Source organism: Lolium rigidum, chromosome 5 (assembly GCF_022539505.1).
Source record: "Lolium rigidum isolate FL_2022 chromosome 5, APGP_CSIRO_Lrig_0.1, whole genome shotgun sequence".
Taxonomy (NCBI): domain Eukaryota; kingdom Viridiplantae; phylum Streptophyta; class Magnoliopsida; order Poales; family Poaceae; genus Lolium; species Lolium rigidum.
The window spans coordinates 29,739,126-29,756,867 of NC_061512.1; positions in this window are offsets into that span (position 1 = coordinate 29,739,126).

Sequence of the window (17,742 nt, forward strand, 5' to 3'; positions counted from 1 at the left end):
GCGGCGGCAGCGGCGTGGAAGCGGCGCGCGGCGGCGGGGGAGGGCCGGGCGAGAGAGCGGCGGCAGCGGCGGGGGAGGTCGAGGCGGCGGCGTGCGGCGGGGGAGGTCGATGCGGCGGCGTGCGGCGGGCGGGCGTGGGCGGCGCGTCCCTGGCGGCGGCGGCGAGCTGGGAAAAGGAGGCCAGGGCGCGTGCGTGTGTGTGTGGAGGAGGGAGTCGCGCGCGGTCCGCGCTGCAGATACCTTATCCACGGCCTTTGCCGTGCAAGGCTTCTTTGCCGTGCGGCAAAGCGGCTTTGCCGTGCGGACGTGGACGTTGCCGTGCGCTTTTGCCCGGCAAAGCTCTTTGCCGTGTGCCTTTGCACGGCAGAGATCTTTGCCGTGCGATTGTGCACGGCAAAGTTTTTTTTTTTTTTATTCAACAATGATTTTTTTTGTTTAGGGTGTATATATGCATCCTGGTGTAGAAACATCGTGTCCAAATACTTTTTACTACAAAATTTTATGTATTTGCGAAATCATTTGTGATAAGGTGAACATGCTGAATTGTATTTGGGATATCATTTGTGATAAGGTGAACATCCGAGGCACGCACACCGCCGTTATCGGGGGGGGGAGGGGGGGAATGACCGCCGAGGCCTAGCTTTCCATGTGTATATGTCCTAAACAAAACTAAACCTATCAAAAAGTATGTTGGTGGAACCTCGCGCGGTGAAATCTAGGGGGGTAGACCCCCCGAGGCACGCAGACCGCCGTTATCGGGGGAACGACCGCCGGGGCACCGGAATGCCACCAACACTTGCATGTGGACCTAGGATATGTGTGAAAGTGTGTTGGAAGGTGTGATTCACCAAATGGTGCAAGGCATAGCTCCCATGTGTGAGATTCCTCTCTTTCGGGCGATAGCACTTGGAAGATTCCTCGACTTGTAGGCTGAAGTGTCCCGCTGCGGGTATACCGGTGGCTATAGTGTGCCAAAGTGTGCCAAACCTAGCTTTCCATGTGTATATGTCCTAAACAAAACTAAACCTATCAAAAAGTATGTTGGTGGAACCTCGCGCGGTGAAATCTAGGGGGTAGACCCCCGAGGCACGCAGACCGCCGTTATCGGGGGAACGACCGCCGGGCACCGGAATGCCACCAACACTTGCATGTGGACCTAGGATATGTGTGAAAGTGTGTTGGAAGGTGTGATTCACCAAATGGTGCAAGGCATAGCTCCCATGTGTGAGATTCCTCTCTTTCGGGCGATAACACTTGGAAGATTCCTCGACTTGTAGGCTGAAGTGTCCCGCTGCGGGTATACCGGTGGCTATAGTGTGCCAAAGTGTGCCAAACCTAGCTTTCCATGTGTATATGTCCTAAACAAAACTAAACCTATCAAAAAGTATGTTGGTGGAACCTCGCGCGGTGAAATCTAGGGGGTAGACCCCCGAGGCACGCAGACCGCCGTTATCGGGGGAACGACCGCCGGGGCACCGGAATGCCACCAACACTTGCATGTGGACCTAGGATATGTGTGAAAGTGTGTTGGAAGGTGTGATTCACCAAATGGTGCAAGGCATAGCTCCCATGTGTGAGATTCCTCTCTTTCGGGCGATAACACTTGGAAGATTCCTCGACTTGTAGGCTGAAGTGTCCCGCTGCGGGTATACCGGTGGCTATAGTGTGCCAAAGTGTGCCAAACCTAGCTTTCCATGTGTATATGTCCTAAACAAAACTAAACCTATCAAAAAGTATGTTGGTGGAACCTCGCGCGGTGAAATCTAGGGGGTAGACCCCCGAGGCACGCAGACCGCCGTTATCGGGGGAACGACCGCCGGGGCACCGGAATGCCACCAACACTTGCATGTGGACCTAGGATATGTGTGAAAGTGTGTTGGAAGGTGTGATTCACCAAATGGTGCAAGGCATAGCTCCCATGTGTGAGATTCCTCTCTTTCGGGCGATAACACTTGGAAGATTCCTCGACTTGTAGGCTGAAGTGTCCCGCTGCGGGTATACCGGTGGCTACAGTGTGCCAAAGTGTGCCAAACCTAGCTTTCCATGTGTATATGTCCTAAACAAAACTAAACCTATCAAAAAGTATGTTGGTGGAACCTCGCGCGGTGAAATCTAGGGGGTAGACCCCCGAGGCACGCGAGACCGCCGTTATCGGGGGAACGACCGCCGGGGCACCGGAATGCCACCAACACTTGCATGTGGACCTAGGATATGTGTGAAAGTGTGTTGGAAGGTGTGATTCACCAAATGGTGCAAGGCATAGCTCCCATGTGTGAGATTCCTCTCTTTCGGGCGATAACACTTGGAAGATTCCTCGACTTGTAGGTCTGAAGTGTCCCGCTCGCGGGTATACCGGTGGCTATAGTGTGCCAAAGTGTGCCAAACCTAGCTTTCCATGTGTATATGTCCTAAACAAAACTAAACCTATCAAAAAGTATGTTGGTGGAACCTCGCGCGGTGAAATCTAGGGGGTAGACCCCGAGGCACGCGGACCGCCGTTATCGGGGGGACGACCGCCGGGGCACCGGAATGCCACCAACACTTGCATGTGGACCTAGGATATGTGTGAAAGTGTGTTGGAAGGTGTGATTCACCAAATGGTGCAAGGCATAGCTCCCATGTGTGAGATTCCTCTCTTTCGGGCGATAGCACTTGGAAGATTCCTCGACTTGTAGGCTGAAGTGTCCCGTCTGCGGGTATACCGGTGGCTATAGTGTGCCAAAGTGTGCCAAACCTAGCTTTCCATGTGTATATGTCCTAAACAAAACTAAACCTATCAAAAAGTATGTTGGTGGAACCTCGCGCGGTGAAATCTAGGGGGTAGACCCCCGAGGCACGCAGACCGCCGTTATCGGGGGAACGACCGCCGGGGCACCGGAATGCCACCAACACTTGCATGTGGACCTAGGATATGTGTGAAAGTGTGTTGGAAGGTGTGATTCACCAAATGGTGCAAGGCATAGCTCCCATGTGTGAGATTCCTCTCTTTCGGGCGATAACACTTGGAAGATTCCTCGACTTGTAGGCTCGAAGTGTCCCACTGCGGGTATACCGGTGGCTATAGTGTGCCAAAGTGTGCCAAACCTAGCTTTCCATGTGTATATGTCCTAAACAAAACTAAACCTATCAAAAAGTATGTTGGTGGAACCTCGCGCGGTGAAATCTAGGGGGTAGACCCCCGAGGCACGCGAGACCGCCGTTATCGGGGGGGACGACCGCCGGGGCACCGGAATGCCACCAACACTTGCATGTGGACCTAGGATATGTGTGAAAGTGTGTTGGAAGGTGTGATTCACCAAATGGTGCAAGGCATAGCTCCCATGTGTGAGATTCCTCTCTTTCGGGCGATAACACTTGGAAGATTCCTCGACTTGTAGGCTGAAGTGTCCCGCTGCGGGTATACCGAGTGGCTATAGTGTGCCAAAGTGTGCCAAACCTAGCTTTCCATGTGTATATGTCCTAAACAAAACTAAACCTATCAAAAAGTATGTTGGTGGAACCTCGCGCGGTGAAATCTAGGGGGTAGACCCCCGAGGCACGCAGACCGCCGTTATCGTGGGGGAACGACCGCCGGGGCACCGGAATGCCACCAACACTTGCATGTGGACCTAGGATATGTGTGAAAGTGTGTTGGAAGGTGTGATTCACCAAATGGTGCAAGGCATAGCTCCCATGTGTGAGATTCCTCTCTTTCGGGCGATAACACTTGGAAGATTCCTCGACTTGTAGGCTGAAGTGTCCCGCTGCGGGTATACCGGTGGCTATAGTGTGCCAAAGTGTGCCAAACCTAGCTTTCCACGTGTATATGTCCTAAACAAAACTAAACCTATCAAAAAGTATGTTGGTGGAACCTCGCGCGGTGAAATCTAGGGGGGTAGACCCCCGAGGCACGCAGACCGCCGTTATCGGGGGAACGACCGCCGGGGCACCGGAATGCCACCAACACTTGCATGTGGACCTAGGATATGTGTGAAAGTGTGTTGGAAGGTGTGATTCACCAAATGGTGCAAGGCATAGCTCCCATGTGTGAGATTCCTCTCTTTCGGGCGATAACACTTGGAAGATTCCTCGACTTGTAGGCTGAAGTGTCCCGCTGCGGGTATACCGGTGGCTATAGTGTGCCAAAGTGTGCCAAACCTAGCTTTCCATGTGTATATGTCCTAAACAAAACTAAACCTATCAAAAAGTATGTTGGTGGAACCTCGCGCGGTGAAATCTAGGGGGTAGACCCCCGAGGCACGCGACCGCCGTTATCGGGGGAACGACCGCCGGGGCACCGGAATGCCACCAACACTTGCATGTGGACCTAGGATATGTGTGAAAGTGTGTTGGAAGGTGTGATTCACCAAATGGTGCAAGGCATAGCTCCCATGTGTGAGATTCCTCCCTTTCGGGCGATAACACTTGGAAGATTCCTCGACTTGTAGGCTGAAGTGTCCCGCTGCGGGTATACCGGTGGCTATAGTGTGCCAAAGTGTGCCAAACCTAGCTTTCCATGTGTATATGTCCTAAACAAAACTAAACCTATCAAAAAGTATGTTGGTGGAACCTCGCGCGGTGAAATCTAGGGGGTAGACCCCCCGAGGCACGCGAGCCGCCGTTATCGGGGGGGACGACCGCCGAGGCACCGGAATGCCACCAACACTTGCATGTGGACCTAGGATATGTGTGAAAGTGTGTTGGAAGGTGTGATTCACCAAATGGTGCAAGGCATAGCTCCCATGTGTGAGATTCCTCTCTTTCGGGCGATAACACTTGGAAGATTCCTCGACTTGTAGGCTGAAGTGTCCCGCTGCGGGTATACCGGTGGCTATAGTGTGCCAAAGTGTGCCAAACCTAGCTTTCCATGTGTATATGTCCTAAACAAAACTAAACCTATCAAAAAGTATGTTGGTGGAACCTCGCGCGGTGAAATCTAGGGGGGTAGACCCCCCGAGGCACGCAGACCGCCGTTATCGGGGGGGAACGACCGCCGGAGCACCGGAATGGCACCAAAACTTTCATGTGGACCTAGAATATGTTTGGAAGTGTTGTGTAAGGTGTAAAGCTGCAAGAAATTGCACCAAATATGTGGGGGCGATAACACTTAGCAGACACCGAACCCCCGTTAATTTGCTCAGAAACCCTGATATGTTGGGGGGAGGGGTCGATGAAGATGTAGATTACTTGTTTTATCGGTATACAGATTGTATTAAGTAACACTAACAAATAGTCTACAAAAAGTAAAAACTAATTTTACAACAAATATAAGTATTAATATAAATATGAATACTACAAAAGAAGGGAAAGAAATGAAACTGTACTCTGTGCCGTGCAAAAACGCACGGCAAAGGGTTGGGCTGCACGGCAAAGCCGTCGTTGCCGTGCATGCGTCTTTGCCGTGCGCCTTCGTGGCCTCTTTGCCGTGGGGGGTTACTTTGCCGTGCGCCATCTGGGTGCTTTGCCGTGCGGGGATGCTTTGCCGAGCGCCGTGCTGGCTCTTTGCCGTGCGCTGTTTGTTTGCCGTGCGTCGCCCCGGAGCCACACGGCAAAGAATTCATTGCCGTGCGCGAGGCGCACGGCAAAGAACTTTCGCACGGCAAAGGGCGATGGAAGCACACGGCAAAGACCCGTGCACGGCACTGAGCTTTTTTCCTGTAGTGAGGAGAGAAAAAGGCTGGGCCAGGCTTGGGGAGGTAGAGAGAGGAAGCTGGGCTACCGGCTGGTTAGCTATTTAGGGTTAGCTTAGGGTTTCTTTGATTTTTCTTTCTCTCTTCCTTTTATTTTCTGTTTTTATTTTGTTCACTAAAATAAAAACTGTTTTAGTAAATGGAGGTAAGGAATGTTTGAATGAGAAGAGGGAAGAGTATGAGAAGCATCATATCACATAAAATGATGTTTGAGAAGAAGGCATTAAGAGGGGAGATATGCATAGAGCTAAGAAGGAGAAAAAGCTCCATGATTTCATGTACAAAAATATATGACCCTTTTGTATTGTGTTAAGAGAGAGAGAAGGAAGGTTGGGGTTGTTAGCTTCTCCTTGGAACATCACAAGAGTGTGAGAGCCAAGAGCAAAGAGAGGAAGAACACAAGCAAAGGAAAAAGAACCAAACCAAAAGCAATGCAATTATATAAAATCAAAGTGGTGATATGCATGATATGCAACAATATGATGAGACAACAAAACAAAAAGGTAAAAGGGGACTAGGTGTTACTCTTGAAGAACTCTTACAGTTGTGGGCCAAACCAGGTGTACATGCGTGGGATGAGCACAAACAGGAGTCATTTGACCTACGAGCATTGCTTTTCGTGACCATCAATGAATGGCCTGCTCTTAGTAACCTTTCAGGAAAGACAAACAAAGGATACAATGCATGCACGCACTGTTTAGATGAGACCGAAGGTGCATATTTGAATAAATGTAAGAAGGTTGTGTACCTGGGGCATCGTCGATTTCTTCCAAAGAGGCACCCCGTCAGAAAGAAAGGCAATCATTTCGGAGGTGAGGTAGATCACCGGGAGAAGCCTGAACTCTGTACCAGTGATGCTTTACTTGATATGGTCAAGGACATAAAAGTAATCTTTGGAAAGGGTCCTGGCGGTCAATCTGTTCCGAATGATGTCGCTACCGGACACGCACCAATGTGGAAGAAAAAATCTATATTTTGGGAGCTACCTTATTGGAAAGTCCTAGAGGTCCGCTCTTCAATCGACGTGATTCACGTGACGAAGAATCTTTGCGTGAACCTGCTAGGATTCTTAGGCGTGTATGGGAAGACAAAAGATACACAAGAAGTACGGGAGGACCAGTATCGTATGAAAGTCCCAAAAAACAAGCAAGAACAGAATTACAAGACGGATACAGGGAGTCGCTTAAGTCCTGCCAGCTACGCTGTTACCAAAGCAGAGAAGGAAATCATTTTTGAAGTCCTTTACAGTATCAAGGTGCCGTCTGGCTTCTCATCAAATATAAAGGGGATTATAAATATGGCAGAGAAAAAATTCCAAAACCTGAAGTCGCATGACTGCCACATTATTATGACGCAGTTGCTTCCGGTTGCACTGAGGGGGCTTCTGCCGGAAAATGTTCGAATACCCATGGTGAAGCTATGTGCATTCCTCAATGCAATATCTCAGAAGGTAAGCGATCCAGCTAGTCTGCCAAGGTTACAGAAGGATGTGGTGCAATGTCTTGTTAGTTTTGAGTTGGTGTTTCCGCCATCTTTCTTCAATATTATGACGCATCTCCTGGTTCACCTTGTCGAAGAGATTGCCATCCTCGGTCCTGAATTTCTACACAATATGTTCCCCTTCGAGAGGTTCATGGGGGTCTTAAAGAAATATGTTCATAACCGTGCTAGGCCAGAAGGAAGCATCTCCAAGGGCTATGGAACAGAGGAGGTCATTGAGTTCTGTGTTGACTTTATTCCTAACCTTAAGTCGATTGGTGTTCCTGAATCGCGGCATGAGGGGAGACTAAGTGGAAAAGGTACGCTAGGAAGGAAATCATTGATATTTAGGGACGGGATTTCTTTCACTCAAGCACACTACACAGTTCTACAAAGTCCCACCTTGGTGGCCCCGTATATCACTGAACACAACAATATTGTACGCTCCCAACACCCGGGGCAGTTAGAAGACTGGATTACACATAAATATATGCAGACATTCGGTGGTTGGCTGCGAACACATCTCATTAATAACAACGATGTTGGAGATCAGTTGTACTTGTTGGCCGGGTCACCATCTTTGACTGTAGTGACTTTCCAGGGGTACGAGATAAATGGAAATACCTTCTACATGATCGCCCAAGATAAAAGGAGCACCAACCAAAACAGTGGTGTCCGCATTGATGCAACAAACACCAGTGGGGAAAAGGACACATATTATGGTTACATAGAGGAGATATGGGAACTTGACTATGGACCTTCTTTTAAGATCCCTTTGTTTCGGTGCAAATGGGTCAATCTGGATGGAAAAGGGGTAAAGGTAGACCAGCTGTACGGAATGACAACAGTGGATCTCAACAATCTTGGTTATAGAGACGAACCATTCGTCCTAGCCAATGATGTGGCTCAGGTTTTCTATGTGAAGGACATGTTCTCCAGACCGAAGAAAGGAAAACATAAGGAAACAAGCTCATCCGATGAGCCAAAGTGTCACATAGTTCTTTCAGGGAAAAGAACCATCGTGGGAGTCGAGGACAAGACAGACATGTCAGAAGATTATAATAAGTTTGCTGAAATTCTGCCCTTCACAGTGAACATTGACCCAACCATCACGTTAAATGCTGAAGATGCTCCATGGTTATGGTCGAAGCGATCATAATGTATTAGACCTAAATGACATGAAACCTCGAACACGATAGCTCATATTGTGAAGGAGTTTTTGTGATGTATGCAATTATCCAAGTTTGTTATTTTTTGTTGCAACTATGACACATAATATGACAGCACGCGAAGGTTTCACGTTGTTTGGATCATTTTGAATTTTTTATGCTCGTTTCAAACTATATTCAAAACGGTGGGCATGAAGATCCTTTGCTCGGGGCGGAGTTTCGCTAAACTTGCACTGGATCTCTGATGAAATAGCATGTTGTGAACCCAATAAATATTTTTACAAAAAAGCTTGAGCATTACATCATGTGCCTGTACTTCAAATCTGGCCGGCCTCCTACTGATTCGGCAGGAATTTGCCTTTTTCACGAGGGGTGGACGGAAAGGTTCCAGATACACCGGTTGAGAAATTATCCATCTTAGGTGGTCTAGTATTTTTGAAAAATGTGTTGGTACCAATGTGAAACTTTAATTTGGTGGTTGCTTCACAAAACACCTCCTTTTCGGCACCTCGAAAATGGAAAATGGATTTTTCGTGCGATGAAAAGGTAAACTTCCTCCTGCAACATCGTAAGACATCCCAAGATGCACATGTGTGCACAATATGGGTACATTATCACAAACTATGTCGTGATTCTATCAGTAACATTGGTCGTTAGACCTAAATGCCATGAAACCTCGAACACGATAGCTCATATTGTGAAGGATTTTTTGTGATGTATGCAATTATCCAAGTTTATTATTTTTCCTTGCAACTATGACACATAATATGACAGCACGCGAAGGTTTCGTATTGTTTGGATCGTTTTTGAATTTTTTTATGCTCGTTTCAAACTATATTCAAAACGGCGGGCATGAAGATCCTTTGCTCGGGGTGGATCTTCGCTAAACTTGCACTGGATCTCTGTTGAAATAGCATGTTGTGAACCCAATAAATATTTTTACAAAAACTCTTGAGCATTACATCATGTGCATGTAGTTCAAATCTGGCCGGCCTCCTACCGATTCAGCGGGATTTGTCTTTTTCACGAGGGGTGGATGGAAAGGTTCCAGATACACCGGTTGGGAAATTATCCATCTTAGGTGGTCTAGTATTTTTGAAAAATGTGTTGGTACCAATGTGAAACTTTAAATTGGTGGTTGCTTCACAAAACACCCCCTTTTCGGCACCTCGAAAATGGAAAATGGATTTTTCATGCAATGAAAAGGAAAACTTCCTCCTGCAACATCGTAAGACATCCCAAGATGCATATGTGTGCACAATATGGGTACATTATCACAAACTATGTCGCGATTCTATCAGTAACATTGGTCGTTAGACCTAAATGCCATGAAACCTCGAACACGATAGCTCATATTGTGAAGGATTTTTTGTGATGTACGCAATTATCCAAGTTTATTATTTTTCCTTGCAACTATGAGACATAATATGACAGCACGCGAAGGTTTCGCGTTCTTTGGATCGTTTTTGAAATTTTTATGCTCGTTTCAAACTATATTCAAAATGGCGGGCATGAAGAACCTTCGCTCGGGGCGGAGTTTCGCTAAACTTGCACTGGATCTCTGATGAAATAGCATGTTGTGAAGCCAATAAATATTTTTACAAAAAATATTGAGCATTACATCATGTGCCTATAGTTCAAATCTGGCCGGCTTCCTGCCGATTCGGCAGGAATTTGTCTTTTCCACGAAGGGTGGACGGAAAGGTTCCAGATACACCGGTTGGGACTAAAACAATGACAACGACTTTATTGAAATTTAACAAGATACATTAACTAAATTTAAACTAAAACAACGACAACGACTTTATTGAAATTTAACAAGATACATTAACTAAATTTAAACTATAACAATTTCTACTAGTTCTTCGGCGCATCCGCTGCTGCCCTCGTGGCTGCCGCCTCCTGCCGTAGCTGCTGCTGCAGCTCCTCCTCACGACGATGCTTATGCATCTCCTCACTATCCAGATCCGCCCCACGTGGCCACTTATGCAGCTCCTAGAGACTCTGCCTCTCAAATGCTTCTATGGTAGTCGCTAGCGCCGCCTCCTCCCACTCCTCTATCTCTGCGAGCTGCGGGTCCACCTCATCCGCTGCTGCCCTCCTGGCTGCCGCCTCCTGCCGCAGTTGCTGCTGCAGCTCCTCCCACTCCTCTATCTCCGCGAGCTGCGGTTCCACCTCCACCGGCGGCGGGTGCGGCTTTGGGGGCATTGTGAAATGGGCTAGGGTTCGGTGATGAGTGAAGTGGGAGAGACGAGGACGTACTATTTATAGAGGGCGTGTAGGCGGGAAATATTCGCGCTGCACATCGTGGCGGGAAAATATCCGCGCGGCGTCGTGGCGGGAAAATATCCCCCGCGGCGTCGTGTGCAGGGAACCTATCTCGCGCGGCGTCGTGGCGGGAACCTATCCCACGTGGTGTCGTGGTGGGAACCTACCCCGCGCGGCGGGAACCGATGAAAGAAAAAAAAAGGCGGGAAACACCCAAAAGTCAGCCAAAATTCGGGCCTTTTGCACCGGTTCGTGGCTGGAACCGGTGCTAAAGGTCTTTAGCACCGGTTCCAGCCACGAACCGGTGCAAAAGGCCCGAATTATAAATTCTCGTGCCAGCCCCCATCTTCCCCAGATCTACATTCGCGCGACGATTTGCAGGACGCCGGCAGGCTGCCAAATTTTGGCTCGCCGCCGTCGTCCGCCCACCTCCCGCGCCGCCCGTCCGCGCCGCCTCCCGCGCAGCCACCTCCTCCTCTGCCCGCCCGCCGCCTCCTCCTCCCGCGCCGCCGCCTCCTCCTCCTCCGCCCGCCCGCCGCCTCCTCCTCCCGCGCCACCCGCTTCCACCGCCGGCAAAGGTGAGGGCGCCGGCCCCAATCCCTTTTTTTTTTAATTTTTTTGTTAGATAATTTAGTTAGATAAAATTTGTTAGATTTAGTTAGAAAATTTTATTTAGATTTAGTTAGAAAATTTAGTTAGAAAATTTAGTTAGATAAAATTTTAGTTAGAAAATTTAGTTAGATTTAGTTATTAGATAAAATTTAGTTAGAAAATTTAGTTAGATTTAGTTAGAAAATTTTAGTTAAAAAATTTTAGTTAGAAATTTTAGTTAGAAAATTTTAGTTAGAAAATTTTAGTTAGATAATTTAGTTAGACTAGGAAACATGCCCGCGCGCTGCCGCGGATATAAATCATGTAACCTCTTTAACTGCATGTGTACTCTATCATTGTTTTATTGTTGTGCATGATCTGGCGAACTTTCGCTAGGTATGGATCAGTGGATTGAGCCTTTGTTGTCTCCTTTGCTCTCATAGTATGACTCCCGCTACCATTCTAAGTCAACTGCTCTTATATGTTCCCGTTCAGACTCATGGGCATGTTGCGTCGCTTTGCTTGGACGTGACACTTCATTCTTCATGTAAATCTTGCATGGTATCCTTCTTCACCTTCTAGTGCGTCATGTTGTCCTGAACTCGCCCAACGATCTAGTTGGTCACCAATCCTAGCGAAACCCTATCCTCCCTTGGTCGTTTCTCTATCCCCCAAGCTTGGACGTCTCGGCTGCGCGCACACTGTCGATCCACCTCGTGCAACCTCATTGCCGTAACATTGATCGACTATCGTGACCGCTAACATAACTTCAAGGAAAGCGTAAAATTTAACACTCTATAGGTCAACTTAAAGGGCTCTCTAAAAAAATTTAGCATCATTGTAAAAAAAAGACCCCATTTGTATAATTTGGACAACTTGTAATCAACCGCTCGTTTCATTTTTTATGAAACACAGTGCGTGGTATTTTCGGTCCACTCAGCTGCAGTTTCATTTTTGGTCTTGTTCAAAGTCACGTGGAAATCCACAAGAAGCCTTTGCAAGTTTGCATACATGCGGCCCGCCCCCGTGAACTGTGTCTTCATTCTGTGCAGCGATTTCGGATCAGCGCGGCAGCTCGCCAGCTTTTGACCATGACGATTTCGGATCCTTTCTTGCTCTTTCCTTCCATATTCGATTAATCTTTCCTTTCCGGCTAAGCTCCCATGATCGCTGCGGCCGCCACCTAATTTAATTCCTTCCTGGTCATGGTGCTACATCTCTTTTCTCCTAGGTGGCTTGTCCATATCGACGCAATATGCGTATATAAACCAAAAAAACTTCCTATCAAGCAGCGAGGTGGGACTAATCCACGATGTACGTACCGTTCCTTGGCCGGTTTTTGTTGTATCGCTTGTTTTCCTGGCATGAGATGGCTCGATCGTGCTTTTTGCTGCCGGGCCAACCCAGTAAGGAACCAAGCCGGTCCACACCGGCAATTCAGGAGAAGATTCAGAATATGTATGTTTACGTGTAGCTTAGAAACTGCATCATTTTTTTAAGCTGGTACGCGACTACTTCAGTATGCCCATAATACAGTGTAAGTTCACGAGAAGATTTAGGATGACCAGATTCGCTGCCGCTGTCCCGCATCTTGTTGAGAAGAAAGACCGCCCGCGCCCAGTCGATTTGCTGCATCAGATAGACTGCCAGCATGTCGTTCCCAAATCTCGCTGAGCTATTATGCAATGTAGAAGTAGACAGATAGAGGCGCGTTGTTTGGTGTCCAGAAAAATGGGGGATTGGACCTCGCCGGGATCAGCCGAGGTCATCCTCGACTGCTCACGGAGGCTCAGCCCGCCTATTTTCACAATGACGCTTTCGCACACAGGGCCGTCACGAGCAGGCCGGCGAGGACTGCTAACGAGCAGGCCGGTGAGGATTGGCTGCCCGGCTGCCCGGCGAGGATTTGCTTGTTCTTTGTTTAATTGGATTGGCTGCCCGGCTGCGGCTGGCTGTTGTGCTATTGAGCCATTTAGCTGAGCATCCTGCGTGCGGCGCTGACCCGATCGTTCTCAAAAACAACCTTCATAATCAGGTTGCGTTCGGCTCCACACTATCCTTTCTCGTGTGTCACCGTCACCACCGCCTGATATCCCGGAGCAGCGCGTCGAGCAGATGGTTGTACACCCACACGGTGGGCCTGGCAGGCAGAATCGCGCAGGAGGAGCACTGGGGGCGGGGGGGGGGGGGGCCTGGCCGGCGGCGGGAGACACGAAGGAAGGGAGCTGGTGGTCGGCGAGGGCCGGCGACGGGGGCATGGCCGGAGGGGCGGCGGTGGGATGCGCGCGGCTGGCGTTGGTTGAGGAGAGCAGTTCTCTCTCGGCTAGAGGAACCAAAAAGAAGGAAGCGAAACGGTATAAACGTATAAGGGTATTTTGCTGTATTATGCGATTTGGTGGGAGGGTAAAACGGTCCAATAAAAAGCGTTGACGAAACTTTTTGGCAGAAACCTTAGATCATACGGACCGAACCGAGGAAACGCTTCTCCCTTTATTATTAGGTATAGATATAGATTTAGTTAGAAAATTTTAGTTAGAAAATTTTAGTTAGAAAATATTAGTTAGAAAATTTAGTTAGGTTTATTTAGTTAGAAATATTAATTACAATTTTTTGTTAGAAAAAAGTAGTAATATTTGTTAGTAATATATATTCATAAGTTACTCAAATTCAATATTATATTTTTTAGTTTGCATAGCTACAATGCCGCGCCCGCCGCATCCTAGAGCTAGGACCGTTCTGGACCAGATGCTGCTGATGGGGGAGGTTCGGGACTGGGCTCCGCCGGGGTGGCACTGGGAGGTGTTATCCTCCGGGGCGCGCACCTTGGTGCGGAATCCGGGTCCCGTCGTCGACCCAGATATTCTCTGGTGGAGGTCGCGTGGGTCACGGTCGTTTCAAAGGGAGCCGGCCCCGCAGGAGGTGGTAGCTCAGCGCATTAGAGAGGAGGACGAGCACGTTCGCCGTTACCTGTATGCGTTAGACACCAGGTATAGGGGTGGATGGTCAGTTATGCAGGGATCTCACATTAGCTATGATCCTGTTATTGTTCCATGGCTTTGGGTGTTCTGCCGGCGTGGCTCAGGACCCGGTCGGCGCCGTTGAGAGGTTCTACGGATGTATTAGGGTTAAATAAAACCCGATCGAGCTATATGTGTAACTCCAATCTTTGATTATGTATTGAGCATTATCCTTAATTAGTACCTATCTATATGTGTAACTCTAATATTTGATCATGTATTGAGCATTATCCTTAATTACTGCTTCGTTGTGTTTATGTCGGGGGGATGGCCCCCGGTAGGCCAAGACAATGGAAAAAATGCCATGATTAACCATTTGTATACCGGATTAGAGATTAATCCGGATCCTGAGAGTTAGGCTTAATAATTCTAAGTTGGTACAGTCCGGTATACCAGGAGGGGTATGCCGTAGTATGGGAAGCAGAAGGGATTGAGGTGCGAAGGTAAAGAAGCCGGAGCTCACAGCTAAAGATACCGGAGATCCGCCATAGGCTCAACTGTAGCATGTCGGCACCCCGGTCAAAGATTCCCTCAAGGACTAAAGGACAAGATGAGCGAAGCACTTCAACTTTAATCAAAGCCCTGGCGCCAAAGCAGAAGATGACGTAAAAGAAGCCGGACGAGGTCATCAGCCCCCTGTTTAAAGATAGAAGCATCATCCCTGGGGCCAAAGTAGCTTAGGTCACCAAAGATGCCTCTAGGGTTTCTTCCCTTGTAAGCCTCCTCTCCACTATATAAGGAGAGGAGGGGCACCCCTGTGCGGGGGGTTGGGTCGAGCATTCAGTAGAGGATCGGCCCTTGTGCTATAGATTTTCACCTTGTAGTCCGTACGTCTTCAACCTCTGGCCCTTAGCCAAGTTCCTGAAATCAATACGATCCTGAGTTCAATCTCCCTTTCTCTCTGAACCTTCCCCTCACCCGGATCCTCAAGCGTACATCCGGCCCCAACTGAAGCCATCCTATGGCATCTGTTGTTTCACCACGATGACAGTTGGCGCACCCCGTGGGACTAGTAGCTGCGCTTGCTGGAGTTCATATCCGGACGGGTCTCCTCACCGTCTACCGTGAGCGTGTGGTATCTGGCCTTGTCCAGCACCTCGGCTCGCTGGACTTCGTCAACGACAATGCCGGCTGCTTCGCCAACGGCACCCGCTTCCCCAAGAACGGCCGCATCATCGAGTTCGGCTCGCACCGCATCTACCTTGGCACCATGCCGGAGCCCCGGTACCCATCACTGGTGCTGGTGGCGCCGGATCCGCCGAGATCTGCAGCTGCCCGCGGGACGCGCACCGACCGCGCCGCTGGCAGCGTCGACGTGATGATGGCCGACGCAGGAGGCGCTGGTAAAGGAGCGGCGGAAGAAGGCGCAGGGCCTGCCAAGTCCGGGCGCACGGCAAAGCCCCCAACCGAGCGCGACGAGATCACCGCCGGCACCTCCAACGCGCCGCCGGCGGCAACCCCGCTGCAGGCAGCCATGAGCATGTTGGCCACGCCCATCGCGCACAACGCCGATGTCGCGGCCACCCAAGCTGAGCTGGAGGTGCAGCGATAGACGCTGCTCGCCGGCACAGCAGATGTCATCCGAGCCCAGCAGGAGCTCAACCTAACCCTCCGTGAGTATAACGCTGCGCATGGCTTTGCTTCAGTTAGCGCAAACCCCGCTAGGGTAGCAGGCAACCGGCTTAGAGGTCGTAACTTAGATCAGGATCTACGCTGGAAAGTTCTTTCAAGTAAAACCATGTCGGCATCTTTGGGACCGGTAGGGAAACCTAAGTATAGCAGTCCGGATAAAACTTTCAAAGCTGCTAGAGCTGCTGTAGAAGCATGTGATTCGCAATCAGGTGATGCTCTGGTAAAATAGCAAGCTCGGGTAAAAGAGTTGCTTGATACGATCGAGGCACAAAATGTTGAGATGGCCCAGAATAACAAAGCGGCATCCCAAACAGTTCGTTCGGCAAGAAATGCCGGAAGCAAATCGCATGGGCAGGCCTCGTCCCACCATCCGGACAGAAGAAGAGAAAAAGATGTGAATGCACAGCAGATGACTGTGTACGATCCGGTTTTGGCCAGGAAACAAAAAGTCGGGCAACACGATGCTGGTAGAAAAGGACAAGGGGCAGGCCATGGCTATGCCGGAAACGGTTACGCCGGAAACGCCTATGCCAGAAACGGTGAATCCGGCATAAGAGGCACCACCACACAGATAACAAAGGGTCGCCGCAGCTGTGCCCAACCGGTATGATGAAGCTGATTCCGGGTTGGAAAGAGCCGGATACCACCGGAATCCTTTGGGAGGACGTGTCGGAGAAAGATGCTTGCCGGAACGAGACGCGCGACACAAACTGGACAGAGTGTATTTGTCCGAAATGATTGAATCCGAGGGTCCGCCGGGTCCGCAGTGTTTTGGCCCCAGGATCATGAGGGAGGAACCTCCGGTGCGTAACTTTCAGTTGCCCCGGGACACAAGAACATATGATGGCAGTACCAAGCCGGAAGATTGGCTTGCAGATTACGTTACAGCGGTATATGTCACTGGAGGAGGAGGAACCGCAACTGGCGGAGGAAACCGGTGCTGGGCGGTAAGATACATACCGTTAGTGCTGGTAGGACCGGCACGCATTTGGCTAAACAATTTGCCAAAGGGAAGCATAAATGGGTGGCTTGACTTTGAAGAGGCGTTCGTGAGCAATTTCAGCAGCACATACCGGAGACCAAACAGACCGCAGCAGCTCGCCATGTGCCAGCAGCGCGAGAATGAAACAGACCGGGAATATTTGACCCGGTGGAGTTCAACAAGAAACTCCTGCGAGGGCGTGATAGAAGCTCAAGCAATTGCCTGGTTCTGCAATGGGTGCCGGAGAGGCTCACCATTGTGGCAAAAGCTACAGAGAAACATGCCGACCACCTTGGCCGAAATGATCTGGGTGGCCGATAGCTATGCATTGGGAAATCCAATGCAGCCGGCAATCGCGGGAGACCCATTACCAAGGATCCCACCACGCCAAGATCAATACCGGAACAACCACCATAACAAAAGAAGGGAGGATTTTCCGGATATAAGATACGGAATGCAACAAGTGGCCGCAGTGCAAGACAACTCAGGAGCCGGTGGGAGCCAAAGGCAAAAAACCGGAACACAGCCATGGGCTGGCCAAAAGAAGCAGTGGGTGGAGAAAAAACCTTGGCAAGATCAACCCAAGTATACCATGGAATCCGCAATGGATCAGTCGTGCCGCTGGCACACTCCAAACCCAACTAAACCGGCAAATCACTTGACGAAAGATTGCTCCTGGACCAAGAGGTTGATGCTGAGGGCTGCGATGAAGGAAGGTTCGGAAGCATTACAGCCACCGCCACCATTAACAGGGGCAAATGCGCAACCGGTTTACACTCAGCAGAACCGACAGCAATAGAAGGAAGGAGTTTATCAGGTGGCGCAGGGCAATAATCATGCTCCGCCCCCGACAACGCTGGGCCGGAATGTTTATCATGATCCAGATGTGTGCTGCGTGGTATTCGTAACTGAGCCAAGAGACCGGTAAAGTGTGC